Source organism: Meriones unguiculatus, chromosome 9 (assembly GCF_030254825.1).
Source record: "Meriones unguiculatus strain TT.TT164.6M chromosome 9, Bangor_MerUng_6.1, whole genome shotgun sequence".
Lineage (NCBI taxonomy): Eukaryota > Metazoa > Chordata > Mammalia > Rodentia > Muridae > Meriones > Meriones unguiculatus.
Genome location: NC_083357.1, coordinates 30,053,193 through 30,070,976, shown reverse-complemented (window position 1 = coordinate 30,070,976; position 17,784 = coordinate 30,053,193). Strand labels below are relative to the sequence as shown.

The following is a 17,784-nucleotide window of genomic DNA, read 5'->3' as shown; positions in this document are numbered from 1 at the left end:
AAGTGGCAGAATGCAAAATTTACTTAAAACATCAGTAGCCCTCCTGTACATAAATGACAAATGGGCTGAGAAAGAAATTAGGGAAACAACACCCTTCAAAATAGCCACAAATAATATAAAGTATTTTGGTTTAGTGATAACCAGGCAAGTGAAAGAACAGTATCACGAGAACTTTAAGTCTCTGAAAAAAGAAACTGAGGGAGATATCAGAGAATGGAAAGAGCTCCCATGCTCATGGATAGGTAGGATAACATAGTAAAAATGGCCATCCTACCAAAGGCAACCTACAGATTCAATTCAGTCTTCATCAAAGCACTAACACAATTCTTTACAGGCCTTGAAAGAAAAATTCACAGGTGGGAAAATGAAAAACCAGAATAGCTAAAACAATCCTATACAATAAAAGAACTTCTGTAAGTATTTCTGTCACTGGCTTCAAGCTGTACCACAGAGCAATAGTAATAAAACTGCATGGTACTGGAATAGAAACAAGCTGGTGGATCAATGAAACTGAACTGAAGATGCCAAAATAAGCTCACATATCTATGGGTGCTTCATTTTTGACAAAGAAGCCAAAATCATACAATGAAGAAAGGAAAACATCTTCAACAAATGGTGTTGGTTTTTTTTTTTAAGATTTATTTATTATTTATACAGGGCACCAGATCTCATTAGAGATGGTTGTGAGCCACCATGTGGTTGCTGGGGATTGAACTCAGGACCTTTGGAAGAACAGCCAGTGCTCTTAAGATCTGAGCCATCTCTCCAGCCCAAATGATGTTGGTTTAACTGGATGTCTACATGTAGAAAAATGCAAATAGATCCATATTTATCACCATGCACAAAACTCAAGTCCAAGTGTATCAAAGACCTCAAGATAAAACCAGAAACACTGAATCTATTAGAAGAGAAGGTGGGAACCAGCCTTAACCTCATTGGCACAGGAGACAATTTCCTGAACAGAACACCAAGAGCTCTAAATCAACAATCAATAAATGGGCCCTCATAAAACTGAAAAGCTTCTGTAAGTCAAAGGATACTGTCAACAGAACAAAACAACAGTCTACAGATTGGGAAAAGAGCTTCACCAACCCTACATCTGACAAAGGGCTAATATTCAATATATATAAAGAACTCAAGAAATTAAACACCAGCAAATCAAATAATCCAATTAAAAATGAGGTACAGAGCTAAACAGAGAATTCTCAAAAGATGATTTTTGAATGATGGGGAGCACTTAAAGAAATGCTCAATGTCTTTAGTCATCAGAGAAACTCAAATCAAAATGATTCTGAGATTCTACCTTATACCCATCAAAATGGCTAAGATCAAAACCTCAAGTGACAGTACATGCCAGCAAGGATGTGGAGAAAGGGAAAGACTTTTCCATTGCTGGTGAGAGAGCAAATGTGTACAACCACTCTGGAAATCAATCTGGTGATTTCTCAGAAAGTTGGGAATAGCTCTACCTCAAGGCTCAGTTATACCACTTCTAGGCATATATCCAAAAAAATGCTGCACCAAGGTCATTTGTTCTATTATGTTCATAGCAACTTTATTTTTGATAGTCAATATCTGGAAACAACATTGATGTCCCTCAACCAAAGAATGGATAAAGAAACTGGTATATTTGCACAGTGGAATACTACTTTGCTATTAAAAACAAGAAAATCATGAAAATTTCAGGCAAATGATCATCCTGAGTGAGACAACCCAGACCCAGGAATAGACACATGGTATGTACTAGCTTATAAGCAGATATTAGCCATATAGTACAGGATAACCATATTAAAATCCACAGAACTAAAGAAGCTAAGTAACAAGGAGGACCTAGGAAAGGATGTTTGAATCTCACTCAGAAAGGGAACTAGCAGAAGTGGCTGAAGAGAGGAAACAAAGTAGGAAAGGAAGCCCAGAGAGAAATGAAGGTGATGATAAGACTTTGGCAGAGCATGGGTGGAAGGACAGAGGGCATGCAGAGAGAGAGAGAGAGAGAGAGAGAGAGAGAGAGAGAGAGAGAGAGAAAACGTGGGCGGAGGCATCTCTGTGACAAGCTGGAAGCCTTACACAAGGTAGGCTCTTGAGAGAACATGGGGTGACTCCAGCTGAGATCCCTAGTAGTAGGGAGTCATAGAGACTGAAGAGGCCATCCTCTAACCAGACAGAACTCCTAATGCAGGGAGGGGAACCAGAAAGCACCCACAAAAATTTTAACCCCAAATTTGCCCTGCCTACAATATGTTCAGGGAAAAAGATAGAACAGAGATTGAGGGAATATCCAACCAATGCCTGGACCAATCTGAGACCCACACCAAGGGACAAAGCCAGCTCCTTACACTATTAATGATACTTTGCTATACATGCAGACAGGAGCCTAGCATAGCTGTCCTTTGAGAAGCTCTACCCAGCAATGGATTGAAACAGATTGAAACAGACCCACCGCCAAATATTGGCAGAGTGCAGGGAGTCTTGGAAGAATGGGGGAAAGACAGAAGGACCTGAAAGGGATGGGAACTCCACAAGAAGATCAACAGAGCCAGGTAACCAGGGTACAGGGGGTTGGGGCTTGTGGAGACTCAAGCACCAACCAAGCACCATGCACTGACTGGACTTAGGCACCCTACACAGATGTACCTGATGGGCAGTTTGATATTCATGTGGGTTTCCTTGTAAGGGGAAGGGGCCTGTCTCTGAAGAGGACTTTGTTGCATGCTTTTTGATCACTTCCCCCTGGCAAGGCTGCCTTGCCAGGTCTCTGAGGAAGAGGATGTGCTCGGTCTTGATATGACTTGATGAGCTGCAGAGAGTTGGTGGGGTGGAGCTTTCCTTTCCTGAGGAGTAGGGAAGGGGGCTTTCGGGGAAGAAGAAGGGAGGGTGGGAACAGGAGGAAAAGAGGGAGGAGCTATGATTGGCATGTAAAATGAATAAATAAATAAATTAGTTAAACAACCAAACAAAAGAAGAAATTTCCAAGCCTGTCATTAGTTTCTGTTTTCCATAGAAATTTTTATAAAACAGAAATTATGAGTCCTTAAAAAACTCTTGTTAAAATGCTTAATTCCTATCTAGAAAGGCAAAGAAGATGGACATCAGAAGAAGGAGAAAAGAGAGAACAAGTCAGGAGCCTGACAGAGGACCTCTGAAAGGCTCTGCCCTGCAGACTATCAATGCAGATGCTGAGACTTATGGCCAACCTTTGGGCAAAGTGCAGGGAATCTTAGAAAGAAGTGGGAAACAGTAAGATCTGGAGAGGACAGGAACTCCACAAGGAGAGCAACAGAACCAAAAATTCTGAGCACAGGGGTCTTTCCTGAGACTGATACTCCAACCAAGGACTATGCATGGAGATAACCTAGAACCTCTACACAGATGTAGCCCATGGCAGTTCAGTATCCAAGTGGGTTCCATTGTAATAGGAACAGGGACTGTCTCTGACATGAACTGATTGGCCTGCTCTTTAATTACCTCCCCCTAGGGGGAAGCAGCATTGCCAGTTCACAGAAGAAGACAATGCAGCCACTCCTGAGGAGACCTAATTGACTAGGATCAGAAGGAAAGAAAAGAAGACCTCCCCTATCAGTGGACTTGGCAAGGGGCATGCATGCAGAGGGTGAAGGAAGGGAGGGATTGGGACAGGAGGAGGAAGGGAACCACAGGGAGGATACAAAGTGAATAAACTGTAATTAATAAAGAATTTAAAAAAATAAAAATAAAAAAATTGGTGTTATGTAGACATACTCTGTTTCAAAAAATGATGTGGTGAAATTTGATACTATTTTGGAATTGGCTTAGAGGTGTCCTGGTTTGTTTGCATTATCAGCTTGACACAACATAGAGTCTCTTGGGAAGAAGGAACCTCAAATGAAGAATTGCCTGAAATGAGTTGGCCTGTGGCTATGTGGGGCTTGTCTGTCAGACATTGTGTTGACTGATGACTGACGGAGGAGAGATCTGCCCAGTCTGGGAAGCACAGTTCCTAGGAAGAGGTTTGGGGCAGTATAAGAAAAGCAGCTGAGCGTGAGCCAGAGAGGGCCATTAAAAAAATGTTCCTTCACGGTTTCTGCTTCAATCCTGCTCTGACTTCTTTGTAAGATGAGACAAACCCAGTCCTTCCTAAGCTGCTTCTGAATAGTGTTGTCAGTGACACTTGAACAGAGGTAGATACTGTACTATCGTCTAGCTCCTCCATTTCCAGAATCCTGCTCAATCTGTGCGTGTTTTATCTTCATTTTTGTTGCTGATTTTTGAAATGTGCACTTCCTACATTTTGCCTACGTTCACTTACACTGAAGGTGAACTGATGGTCAACCCACCGGGATGAGTGTCAGAGTTCCTTCTGTGCAGTTTGGAACATTGCTGGAGCTGTCCCGTGAGAGAACTGCTGAGAAGGTATGTAGCTGTTTTCAGGTGTGTATGTGGAGGGAACACCAAGCTGATAGAACAAACCCTTCAACAGGGGAAAGGAAGAGATTTAGAGCCCAACAAGGATAGGGCTTGTTGTGACTCTGCCACATCATTTCCAAGTTTATATTAATTGGAATTTTTGCATTAAAAATCCGAACACAATTCCCTTTCTCATGGGAAACTGCGATACAGAGTTTATCTATTAATTGGCAGAGACGTGAAACATAAACTGGGCACTGAAAGAGAAATGCAAAGTTCTGAAAATGAGAAATAATTCAGTATGTAAGCCTGGTGAGGTGACTTGACACCAAGACCATGTGCCACCATCAATCAGACCCCAAGAAGGAGATCAGAACCTGGGGGAGAGGCAGAAAAGCAGTGGAGCTTGGCATTAAGCACTGCAGATTTTCTCAGCATGGATGGCTGCACTGCAGAGTCTCGCAGCAGAGATGGCTACACTGCAGTTTCTTTCACAGGCTGGATGGCTGTGCTGCAGAGTCTGTCTCCGCGTGGATGACTGAACTGCAGACTCTCAGCATGGATGGCTGCACTGCATGTTCTATCACCGGCTGGATTGCTTCGCTGCAGATTCTCTCAGCCTGGGTGGCTGCACTGCAGACTCTCTCTCAGCCTGGGTGGCTGCACTGCAGACTTTCTCAGCCTGGGTGGCTGTAGGACTCTTCTCTCCCATAGTAATATCCTCAGGGTGATTTCTTCCTTCTGCTTCCTTCAGCTTCAAATGTATTTATCCATTCACATTTCAGCCCATTTAAACATGGAATTTAAGTAACTATTAAATAAGGCTTCATGTATACTTGTTAATCATTATTTATTCTACTCCTGAGACTATGTTGTTCTAAATAGTTTCCTAAACACTTTGAGTTTTGGGGGGTGTAATTTTGGTTGTTTGTTTTGTTTTGTTTTTCCCTTCTATCAACAGACTTCTTGTCATGCATGTTGGGATTTTTTTTTTTAAGTTCTACACTTTAACTATTATAATTAGATTATTCCCTCACTACCTCTAGAATAAATTTGAACCAAATTTTATGTCTCGGAATTGAAACCCACAATTTGTAATGATAACGTTCTTTAAGAGCTTTGAGTAGATGGCCTCACTCACATCCTACACATTTGTGTACAGTCTGTCCATGACTACAAGGAAACACCTCTTTTGAGTTTAACCAGGGTAAAACAAAAGTACAGGAGCCTGTAGGTGTGGATTAGGAAGGACACCAAAGCAAGCTCACTGGAGATCTACGGTAGTAACAGCCACTTGTCAAGAGTCATGTCAGGAAGCTCCTGTTTGTCACACTCAGGGTGTGTCATCTAAAATTACTGTTGGAATACACCTGGCATTGCATATGACAGATTTCCCCAAATGCATGCTAGTATTGACATTAAAAATTTGTGTTTATTATTTGTTTACTCATTATGTGTTAATTGGTTGATTTTGTGATAGAGTTTGCTTTGCAGCCAGGTAGAGCTAGGCTAGTGCTCTGTAACTCATGCTAGTCTCAAAATTAGCACAATCCACCTGCTTTAGCTTCGTGAGTACAGGGATTACAGGAATGAGCTACTAGTTCATTCTCTAGCTTTGAACTTTGTTTGTAATATAAGAAAATTGAGCAGTCAGGGATCAACTTTGATCATCCCTGAGGCTTTTCAGTTATTCTGTGACTTAAGTGCAAATCTGTGCTACAGACCATCTTGCACAAAATAGTTAAAGGTTAGATTTGATGATTATTTGTTAAGAGGTAAAACTCTCAAAGTATGATATGTTCATAAATGGATGATTTTGAAATTTTAAAGCAAGCCTGCACTAATTGTGAACACCTCTCTTTTCATTCTATAGTGTGCCTCTATCAGATTTCCTTTCACAAAGAATTGATAGTCAATTGCAAGACCACCCATTAGTAAATGTTTTACATCTCATTTTTTGAAATGAACTTTACAAACTTGGCAGTTTTTCTAAGTACTTTATAGAATGATCAATAATGGGGACAAGAAGGCATGGCTCCCAAGTACATGACTCAATGTTTACAGAGGCACCAAATATTCAGGTGTTAGAATCAAAGCCATAATGTCTTCTTTTATGTTTCCTGGTAGATATCCTCCATGATAGACTTTAGGGTCACTTGAGTGATTTTAGCAAGTGAAGGTTAGAGAAACTCTTATTGGTTGATACATCTTCCGTTTCCTGGTTTTTTTTTTTCTAACATTATTTTTCAGGACAGTCTTTCACTCAGGATGAGTTGGAGAAGGATAGAGTCTATGCTACTGTACAAGATGGGATAGTATAGATGTCCCAACTTGTTAACACTCATCCTGTAAATAATAGTCAGGTTTGGTTCCAGAGTTTAGCTGTTATTGAAAAGATAAGTACACAGGTATGAGACTGGAGCTCCACATTGGAATATACATTAGGAGGGGGGCATTAAATTGATAACTGTTTAGAGATTCATGTCAACTCTATTTCTAATTTACTCTCTGCACATGGCTGCTGAAATCCAAGAGCCTAGGTTCTGATGATTATCCCGATGGACAACACTAAGACTGTAGAGTGAAATGACGTGACAGAACCATCGAAAGAGCTTAGGTCAATGGCTGACTCAGCAGCATAGTGGACAGTATGATTCTTACAGCTGTGATCAGTGCTGGACTCTGGAGCACAACGGATGGTATGATGCCAGCAATGCTGTCCCTCGGGAGGCATAGCCCTACACAGCAGTGCTCAGACACCATCAGCTAAAATGTAAGGAATGGAGAGCTTACAAAGTCAGGCACACACACAATAATGAATTAGAGATCAAACCTGAGAGCTAAGGGAATATCAGCTGGGCAGAGCATAGGTAAAAGAAAATGCCCCAAATACCATCTCTACCATAAAGCTAAAAATGATTTTTAATTAAATTCTATCATTCATAGAGATTCTCTTTTTATTTTCTTAGACTGTGTCTCACTGCGTAGCCCTGGCAGGCCCTGGACCCCCTGTGAAGACCAGACTGGCTTTGAACTAAAAAAGTCTGCTTCCCAAGTGCTGGGATTAAAGACACATGGCACAAATCCCGGCTAGATTGATTTTTTTCTTAAAGGAAATATAAATCAAAAAAATCACACTGTAAGTCTGAGATAGACAGTCACATGAAACTATAAAGAAAAGCTATAATGTAATAGGATGACAGATAGCATTTCATTTAACTCAAGGTGAAGAGCAACAAAACTAAAAAATAGTCAAACCTGGGAACCAAAGACTAGAAGCCCAGTGTTTTTGTTCAAACAAATGGACTGCACATAAAATCTAATCATTATCTATTAATTTGTCATCTGGAGAAATGCAGTGTCCACTGGGTAGATGTTATCCAAAAGTAAAACAAAATGCAGCTAAAAACTTAGTTAGGATGCCATTGTGAATCTCTAAAATACAATTTCTCTAAAGACAAAACCATCTTTAAATCTTAGCTTCAGAGCAAAGGATGTCTGTTTCTAAAAAGAACATGAAAATGCACAGGCTGCAATTGCCTCTTCCTCTGCCCTACAGAAAATAAACCAAGACACCTATAGAGTCATTTACAAAGACTCCAAAGACTCAGGGCTACACACAAAACTACTCCAGCTAATTCCAATAGCAAAACAGCTGATTCTTTTTTTATCATTCTTTTTTTTGTTTTTTTTATTTTATTATTATTTTTTATCAGTTACATTTTATTAACTCTGTATCCTAGCCGTGTCCCGATCCCTCATTCCCTCCCAGTCCCTCCCTCCCTCCCTCATCTCCACCGTGCCCCTTTCCAAGTCCACTGATGGGGGGACCTCCTCCCCATTCATCTGATCCTAAAACAGCTGATTCTTAGGAGCAATACAGTCTTATCAGAAGAATGGGAGGCCTCAAATCTCTGTAGGCCACCCCAACCAGCCACTTTCCTCACATCTAGGATAGAGGAAACCTTGAGCAGAGAGACCAAGACACAGCAGCCACTCCAAATCATAAGCAATTTACATGAAGCCAACATTTTTGGAGTCCTCACCTTGGTCTCTCATCAGAGGTACAAGCTTTTGAGGACAAGAAGTTCATCATAAGGAAGGTTTTGGGTAATGTAAGAAATATCATTAGCAGCAATGATAATAAGGAAGATTTATTTTTATTTATTTTATTTGTATTTGTATAAAGAATAGCCCCTTGAAATGTAGGAGATAGAGATGCTGTGGGGCTGGAAGTTGTTGAAGGAAAAGGGGATGGAGACAGCAAATGTTACAGGCCCTGGTACAGTTCCAATTTAAGGTGGTAGGTTCACAGCAGGCTGTAGCCATTATGGATGCTATCCACTCATAGTCCTGTTATTACATGTTAGCTCTGTGGTTCCTTATTCATCTTATGTATGTTAAATAAAGAGAAATCAGCTGCTTCTGATAAAAACAAACACAAAAGAGAAGTGATTAGGCAATGTGAAAGGTTATAGTTGACCTTTTCAGCTACACTTATCCCACAATGTCAGTCACATACATAATATGTATATTTTAGAACTTCAGTTTTGAAAGAAATAAAAGATACATTTGTGGGGGTGAATTGGATGTTGAAATTTCATCAGACTTTATAAAAACTGTATTGGAAATCATTATTCAACACATTTAATAGTTAAGGCTACATGTGTATCTTGGCAGATATCTAGAAACTATAAAGGCTGAACGAAACAAAAAATGTTAGTGAAGATAGAACAAAAAATGAATAATTAATTTGATAGAATGAACAACAAATTGAAGACAGACGATAAAATAATCAGATATTGACATACAAGATAAAAGATTAAAATAATTTATTTAAATTTAAACAATAAGAGAAAAAATAACAAAAAAAAAATCAGATGAAGATGCCCAAAGTCAACAGACAAATAAATGGAGAGGAGAGAAAAGGAAAATGCCATGCAAAGAGCAGTAGGAGGGAATGAGGGTTCATTAAATTCCATCAACAAAATAACAGAGAGAACAACGAAACCGCCACATCAGAAATGAGATGCTGAGGAAAGATGGATCATGTCAGCAGCAAGCACAAGCAGACTGTTTTATTTTTATTAGATCCAGTACACTTGAAACAAAACATACTTTTAGCCATAAGGACCTTTAATAGTATTAAAAGTCCAACTCATTAAAAAGCCCTAAATATCTATGTATAAGATACAGTACAAAGCTCGTGGAAATTAACAAAATTAAATGGAAAAAGGGAGAACTTTATACTACTATGTCAGTGACTGTTAGAAAAACAGATGGAAAGAATCAATGAGTATATAGGTCATGAAATCTGGGCCCTAGATATGCGCACACGTGCATGTACACACACTCATGCATGCTGGCACGCAAACACATATGTGTACACATGACAATGTATGTCTTTCAAAAAATATCAAATCCACATGGCACACCACTAATGAGAGGAAGCTAGAAGAAATTTCCAACATTAACTTCTTAAGAACAACTATAAAATATTAAAGAATCTCAAAGATGGCATGAATACAATCCAAGAGAATACAAACAACTGAATGAAATGAAGTTAATTCAGGCTATTGAAACAAAATTCTATAAAGAATTAAATACTTGAAGTAAAAACAAGCTGAAATTACACTAAAGAAAAAATTCAACATGTAAAATAAAAAGCCAAATAGGAAAGCCTCACCAGAACAATAAATCATTAGAAGACCTAACTGTAGAGTGAGGAGACAAGGCAGAGAGATTAGATCACTCACTCAAGATTAATGATAAAGATTTAAAAAAAAGAAAAAACATGCAATGTTTGGAATACCATGAAAAGGTTAAAGTTGTGAAATATGGATATTGAATCATGACAAGAATTCCACGTTAAATACACACCAAAAATATCCAATAAAAACCACAGAAGACTAATTTCAAATCTATGGGGAAGTAATGCCCATCCAGATAAAAGAGTCGTAAAGAACAGCAATGGGAACAGAGAATACTCTCCTCGTGACACATCACAGTTAAAGCACTGAATATAAAAAACAGAGAAAAAATACTGAAAATGGCGATAAAAAAGGGCCAAGTCACATACAAACTCAGGACAATCAGAATAACAGCTGATAATTCAATGGAAACGTTTAAAGCCAGGAAGATTTGGAGAGGTAGAGTTCAAGTTCTAAAGGAACCCTTTGATTAATATGCCCAGCAAAATTATCTGTCAAAAGTGAAGGAGAGACAAAATTTTCTAAGATAAAATCAGACTGAAAGAATTATGAACACTCAGTTTGCTCAACAGGATACTGACTGGTAGGAATACTTAAATGGAAGAGGAGGGAAACACAATAAGAAGTCACAAAAGAAACAATAACAGTTGAGCAAATAAAGAATGCTATGATGTTAAAAATCAGTGAAATAACAAAAATAAGTAGATACATTTTGATAATATTGAGTATTAACAGTCTCAGGTCTCCCATAAAAAAATATATATAGAAAACAAGGCTTGTGTTCTGCTGCCTCCGGGAGAAAAATCTCACTACCAGCTTAGAGTGAAAACAGCAAATGGAACCAGAAAATAGGCAGGTGTGACCATTCCAATGTCTGACACAATAGACTTTACAGGCAAAGTCATCAGAATCAAAAAAGAAGGTTACTATATATTGATTAATGAAACAATCAATCAAGAGAATATTAATATTCTAAACATAAACACTAAACACCAGTGCATCCACTTTCGTAAAATAAATGTTACTAGATGCAAGACTCATAATAATAGTAATGGATTTAATACTTTCTAAAATTTAAATTACGTATTATAAAATAAATTAGGCTAATAATAATAATGTAATATATACTTCTACATAAATATATGGGTATTATTCTAAGAGGGCAAATTGGTTCACTTGGAAAATTCAGCTGTATAAGACATCATTTTAACAGAATAAAAAAAGAAAAAAAATGATACAGTCATCACAACTGATGCAGAAAAAATATACTTCCAGAAAAGAAACTCATAAAAGAGGCAGAAAAACAAGCTTTGCTGTGAGATTGTATCTACAAGGACTGTCAGGAGCTAAGTGCCTAAAATGTCAGTAGCATGACTTCCTGAACACCAGCTGAGCAAGGATGACACCAATAGACATGGAGGAGGGGAAGGAGCTCAGGACGCTTGGGTCCTACACAAAGAACTACAGGCAACTGAGGAATGGTGGGAGTGTGAGAAATAGTCTCTTGGGAAGAGCCTTACAACTAGCTTCCCCAAACCCAATGGTCATTCTTGAAAGCATATATACAAGTAACATTATATAGACTGAACAGGTAGTATGTATATACTTAGGAGTGTGTGGGTACATATGTTTTAATGAATAATTAATGAAATAAAAAGAAGTCTCAAATTTGAAAGAGAGCAAGAGGATTATATGAAAGGGTTTGGAAAAAGAAAAGGGAAATGATGTAATTATAGTCTCTAAATTAATACAGATTTAAAATTGAATGAAAATAAAGAATATTTATGAAAATCCTATAAAGGATGTATCCATTAGCTGCTTTGCCCTGAAGGTGGGGATGAGGGCAATACCTGTCCATCATGCACCGTGGGCCTCCCCAGTGTGACACAGTAAAACCCACCACTGTACTGTGGACTTCTGTAAGACCCATCAGTGCACTGTGGGCGTCTACAGTGCATATAGCAAAAACTAACCCACAAGGGTGTTCAGACTGGAAAACATCATGGTTAGTTTAGATTATCAACTTGACAATCTAGAATCCTTAATAAAAAGGCCTCTGAGAATGTCTGCGAGGAAATTTCTCAACATGTTCATGTGGACAGATCTATTTTAATTGTAGGAGGAACAATTTATTAAGCAGAACAACCAGAACTGCACTAAAAAGAAGACAAACTGGCCACTAGCATGCATGCATGAATACACTGCCCCTTTCTTGACTGGGAACATGATGTGACCAGTTCTCTCTAGTTTCAGCTGTTGGCTGTGACCTCCAACCCATGATGAAACTGTGGGCAGAAAAAAAAAAATCTTTCTTCTTCAATTTATTTTTTCCAGAGTATTTCACTACAGCAGGAGAAAAAAAAGAATTAAGTTAGAAAGTATAAACTGAAGCTGCCATGATCAATATATGATTTGCCTCACAGAACTACTATAAATGATAAATGAACAAAGATCACAAGATATAGAGGTAATGTACAAAGAAGTTATACTATGCTTATCAACAATGAAGAACTAGAAATGCAATTAGAGATTATCATTTACAAAAACATCAATTACTCAGCATGACAGACAGTCTTCAGTGCCAATTTCATTGAATTAAAAAAATCTCCATGGTTGTACAACCTGTTTGTCTGTGAAGAAGATGTGAGAAATGTTTCACTGAACAGGGAAGACTTACCCTGAACATGGGCAGTGTCATTCCATGGGCTGAGACCTTAGACCAAATAAAAAGCAGAAAGCAAGCTGAATACCAGCACTCACCTCTTGCTGCTTCCTGACCTCACACACACGTGGCCAGCATCTACCTCTCCCATTGCCATGGCTTTACTACTGTGATAAGTTGTCTCCCACTAAACTGTAAGCCAAAGCAACTGTTGACCTTGAAGTTGTTTCTGCTCCTGCTTTTTGTAGTACCAGTGAGATTAAAAACCAATATACATAGTAAAAACATAAAAATATTTTCAAGTCTTAACTGTGAAGCTGAGAAAATATCTCCTTTGCTTACAGATTTACTCTTTAGAGTCAGTGGAATTTCATAAAGCCTTTCCACAGTTGTTGGTATAGGATGAATAAAAAAGACAATGGAGGAAAATAGTCAAGTTATCTTAGATAAAACAAGATGATTTTGGAAGACTTGTGCTATCAAATTCACGGCTTGTTGGAGATTTCAGTTAATCAAGGTTCAAACACAACACTAGCTAAGCAGACCCATGGAGCAGCAGAGACTAGAAACAGCTGTGTACACTATCAGAACTTACATAAACCAAGAAACTGAATCAGTGCAACTGATTTACTGTCAGAAAGTTTATTGTTAAAACTAGATCTTCATCTTGAGAAACAAATTAAATTTTGATCCATATATCATTCTATGTATGAGAATTAATTTGATATAGATCATAGGCCTACACAAAATGATAAGAAAAAATAAAGCAACTGGAAGAAGAGATAAGCGTATCTGTGTATTAAGATACTCAGGGGCAAAATTTCTTAGATATGATGTCAAACCAACTATAGCCTAGACTTTGCCATATTCTAAAATGTCCCATTAGCAAAGCCATTTTAAGAAAATGAAGATGCCATAAAGAAATGAAAAGTGTGATATGATATATTACATGATAATATGATATATGAGAGGGTTTGTAATATAAATATATCTGACTAGGAACTTTTACACAAAACATTTTTGAAATGCTCATGAATCACCCATAAAAGGCAAAGAACACAATAAAAATGGGGAAATATATTCATAGTAAGTACATTCCAAAGATACATCAATATGTCATGAGATCACTTCATATAAAAGCATGATGATATAACTTTATAGACTGCCTGAATCTTTAAATGAAATCACCAATATTGGCATGGATATGCAGTAACTCCCACTCCCAGGTGGCAGGGTTAAACAGCAGAGATATCTTAGCACACGGAACCTTCCTTTAAAATTCCATGGGTTTGACCCAGGAAGGATTTCATTTCTAAATATTTACACAGATGAAGTAAAACTCAGCATCTATATGATGCTCCCAAGTGGCCTTATCTACAGAGGCTGAGCCTCTGCAGCCTTCCCCATGTCATCACCAGACCTGACAAATTATGACACATTAACACAGCTTAATGCTACCCATCAATAGTAATATTTCTCATATGAAAAGCGATGTGGCAAAAAGCTCTCTCAAAGGCTAGAACTTCAGGAGGAAATTCCAGGGGCAATAGCGGCAGTCTGTCCTCTTCTGAGGCCCCCATGTGGTGTGCTTTCTGTTGTTGGCATCAGAACTCAGAGCCCTGCACAGGTTCCATGCTGTATTACAGGCAAGTTTACCTCAGTACATTATGTAACAATACAACCCTAACCGTGTTAGCTCATCTTGCCCATCAGCGACACTTCAACAGTTGAGAACCAGGACTGTATTTCCCCTATGGCTTCAGAGCCCAAGAGTCTGACCTCATTAACTGTATTTTCATAAAGGTTTATCTCCAAAGACATTTAGAGTGAGGTTTCAATACATAAATTGAGGGAGGTGTACAAACAGTCCGTATCAAGTGATAAGAAATATTTTATTTTAAAAATATCTGTACTTGTTACAAGGAGATTGTTTTTGCTAACTTTGTTGTGGGTTTTATTTTTTCCTAAAGACATTTCATACAACATGAAATTGTATGAAAGAATCAAGGAATTTTACACCTGGAAATGTCCCTAGGCTGAAATGTGACAAGTCATTTGTGTTTTGGAATAATTGTGCCAGTGCAAAGCAGGCAACAATTAGCATCTAGGAGAGTAACAGCAATCCAATTAGGAAGCTGTGAGCAGCTGCAAAGGTTTGTACAAAGCATTTCAGGAAATAGTGTTTTAAGACAAAACAAGGCAACCATTAACTACATTAAATGACCATTTTTCTTTTTAGAAATACAGAAAAATGGCATGTCTATAATGAAAAATAATGATTTAATCAGATGGTGTGTCGAAAAGGTTCAGAAAAATAATTCTATGAGAAGAATGTTTAGGAAGAAAAATTAATCTGAAGACACGAACAGGCTGTTCCCTGCTCCTAAAATAGATCTCAATTTGAAGAGGAAAATGGCCTCCTTTCCCTGTACTGTATCTAAGATATTCAGGTCACACACTGCAAGGCTGAAAATATCAAAAAAGGTCTTCACTCCTAGCCTTTAGTACTTTTTCAAGAAAAGTTTTTCTTTTCCTTCCTGTCAGTGGATGGCAAAAATAAAGACCCCTTGCACAGCTAGATTGTAACCTGTGGTGTTACAACCTGCTGAACACAGGCACATACTGTGAAAGAGCTTTCTCCCAGGTGTTGGGGGTGTTTGTGCATGTGCTGGCAACAGGAAGCAGTATCAGACCTGAGCTGTCTGTTGTATCGTGGCCTCCAGAGCAGCAGTGGTTAATTATTCCTCTGTCACTTTGTGGCCCAGCGTCAGTGAGGAGTGCTCCTGCTTCCCTTCCGGCTTTATTTGAATCTTAGAACAATTTCTGTTCATAGAAAGTTGCTTCTAGAGTTTTGCTTTTGTAACAAATTCAATTTGGAGATCAGACATCTCTCTGGTATTGCTTTTTCGAAAATAAAGGTGAGACCTAGGGAAGAGAATGTAAATTTTACTATTGAGTTGTTTAAAACACATTTTCAGATATTTGAGAGGGAATATTTCATAGAAAAAATGAAATCAGTATTTTTCCATGACACTTGAATTGGTTTATTGAATTTTCTGCAAAGATGATTTACTTATGGTATAAACAAACACTAGGAAGAAATATGGTCTCATAGTGTTTGAGCCTTTGTAGGTCCCAGTATACAGGAATGTATGTTTGCAACTGAGGAAATTCATACTTCATTGTGCATAGAGAAGCTTCCAGAGATCGCATAAACTCTCCAGCCCTGTCCACACAGTGCAGGTCTCACTGGATCCCACCTGCATCATTGCTGGCATTTCTCACTCACGCTTTGGAGTTCCCTTTGCTTTATGAAGGATAGTCTGGAAGTGTCAGGAGTTAATGAGCCTCAGAGTGGCCTCCACCAAAGAGAGTCTTGGAGTGAACAGTCCCCTCCCAGCAACCAAAACAGAAAAATACTGACTTGAGCTCTGAGCCTTTGGCCCAAGAAAGGCCACAATGATACAGACACTACCTATGTTCTGTCTCTATCCTCACTTCCTTCCTTGTTCTCTGGGATAACTTCCCTAATAGGCTTGGCATTCTTTAATATCTCTCTCTGATTTGCATCTGGGAACCTACAATGTTCTGAAACCACTGTTTATTACCCTGCAATTGTTCAGAAATGTCCTTGTCAGGAATAATCATTCAGTACTTCTTTGCTTTAGCAGTAAAGCTGACACTTAAAAAGGCTGAGGCCAAGTCCTTAGCCCAAAAGACAAGATTGTATGTAACAGATCTGTGAGAGGGTAGAGTTAACACAAACTCATTATGCTCTACACAAATAACATTTTCAGTATTCCACCTCAACATCACCACCTGGAGGTGTTTTGGAAGTCCCCTTGCCTAGAGAACAGCTCTCTTGGGAGTGCTGGGGTAGTTACAGGCTTTTGTACTGACATTCTCAGGGTAGGAACCATGGTTGGTCTGAATAACGCAACCTTCCTGCTTTGACACTTCGTGCTGTACCTGTCACTCTACCTGTTCTTTTTAGCTCAGACCCTTGCGATTTCCTGGGTCCATTTTTTTTTCTAAAAGGGAAAGAATGTGTAGAGATGATCAGGGAGCTGGTAAGAGAAAGCAGCTTGCGGAGAGACCGGGTAGTGTGGCTTAGTGTGCCATGTGTGGTATTTCTTGGAGTGCTTACTTCCTTTAATTTCCAGTTTTATAAAGTCATTGGAAGAAGCCATAGAGTATAGTATGGGAAATAAGTCAAGGTAACTACTGTATATAAAATGCTTCTAAGTAGGATTTACCAATTAGCAATGCTGATAAAGTATGCCAGAAAGTATTCAGTTGGGCATAATTGAACATCTTCCTTCCACTCCCTATTCCTGAACTGCAGAGAGGAAAACCCTGCCTCCCATTTTACTTTGAATCTTAAGAGTGAACGCAAAATCCAATTGTCTTAGTGTACCATCCAATTACAGAGTAATATGATGTTTAACATCACTGAGAGAGAGACAGAGAGCCAGGGTGGGGGTTGGGGAGAGAATCGTACAAATTAAAAGCAAATATTCTTAATAAATGTTTATGGAAAGTGGAAAGAAGCAAAGACTGCTATGATCTCATTTCTAGAATATGGAATCTTTAAGTGATAGTTTAGTAAGAGGCTTGATATAAGTGGTTGGCCTTCCAGGCAAACTTCAGGAGACTTACAAGGAATAGGGTTTCTACCTCTGATCAGCCACCACATGGCTATTGAAGAGACCAGGGAAGAGTCTCCTCCACTAAGGGTCAACTATCAACATTGCTGAGTCCTTTAGGAGATGTGGCTCCTCTGAGGAGCTCATACCCAGAGGCCTGTAGCAGATGTCAGTGTCTAAGAAAAAGTTCAAAAATCTCAGCATCTTCCTAGGCAGCATCCATTAATCAACATCCATTAAACAACATCCAATTAAATAGCAGCTAAAGCTCAAGACCCAGAGCAGAATTAGAAAAGTAAGAAATACCAGGTGTCAAAAGTTCATTCCTAGAAGTTAAATGATTTTTTTTCTGAAAATATTTCTCTCTAGGAGTAAAATTGAA

The 17,784-nt window shown here is 38.6% G+C and overlaps 1 long non-coding RNA gene across 2 annotated transcripts in view; it reads left to right on the top strand.

The window, feature by feature from the left end:
* The first annotated feature begins 3,862 nt into the window (after positions 1-3,862).
* Positions 3,863-17,784, top strand: part of LOC132656583 (uncharacterized) — a 206,711-nt gene continuing 192,789 nt past the window's right edge. For both annotated transcript variants that reach the window (XR_009594336.1, XR_009594337.1), the window contains exon 1: positions 3,863-4,389. This is a non-coding gene — a long non-coding RNA (uncharacterized LOC132656583). The remainder of the gene's footprint in view (positions 4,390-17,784) is intronic.